This window comes from Penaeus monodon, chromosome 21 (genome assembly GCF_015228065.2).
Source record: "Penaeus monodon isolate SGIC_2016 chromosome 21, NSTDA_Pmon_1, whole genome shotgun sequence".
NCBI classification, from domain to species: Eukaryota; Metazoa; Arthropoda; class Malacostraca; order Decapoda; family Penaeidae; genus Penaeus; species Penaeus monodon.
Genome location: NC_051406.1, coordinates 4453302 through 4453897, shown reverse-complemented (window position 1 = coordinate 4453897; position 596 = coordinate 4453302). Strand labels below are relative to the sequence as shown.

General features: G+C 32.0%; 1 protein-coding gene across 2 annotated transcripts in view; it reads right to left on the bottom strand.

Annotated features, from left to right (window-relative positions):
- Positions 1-596, bottom strand: part of LOC119586133 (facilitated trehalose transporter Tret1-2 homolog) — a 5618-nt gene that overhangs the window by 4733 nt on the left and 289 nt on the right. The gene's annotated exons all lie outside the window — the stretch shown is intronic.

Genomic DNA, 596 nt, shown 5'->3' with positions numbered 1-596 from the left:
TCAAATGAAAACAAGAATTTTTCCACCTTTATCCAGAAGGTTCATTCAGTTCAGCCTACATATTTGCTTCCATGTGTTTGATTCTCAAATAGTCCAGATAACCAGTGTCTATCTCTGGCGAATAACTATTACATCACGTTTATAAAATAGGTAATAGACATTTTACCAGGACAGACAACATTAACTTTTATGTGCTAACCTTCTTGCATTGTCTGACACATAACTATTATATATTTGAACCTCTGAAAACCCCATTTCACCTTTCGCTGGTAGTTTCATTATATGTGAACACTGAGGTTTATGTTTTGGATTACTTGGTGGGTACAATTAATTGCTTGAATCAAATCAGGTATTTCGATTCCCCGAACTCACTTTCTTACGAGTGGAGACAGTAATTTTGATTCTGATTTTATATTGCTGAATTATATTTCTCTAACGAAGAGTATGGATTTCCTTAATCAAGTTGGTCTAATCCCTTTTTTTACAGTAATTGCTAGAGTATGTATTTATTATTAAATTGATAATGTAATCTAGTCATTCCAATGTTTATACTTTAATAAAGTATCATTTGAGAGAAACACCAAAAACAACAACAG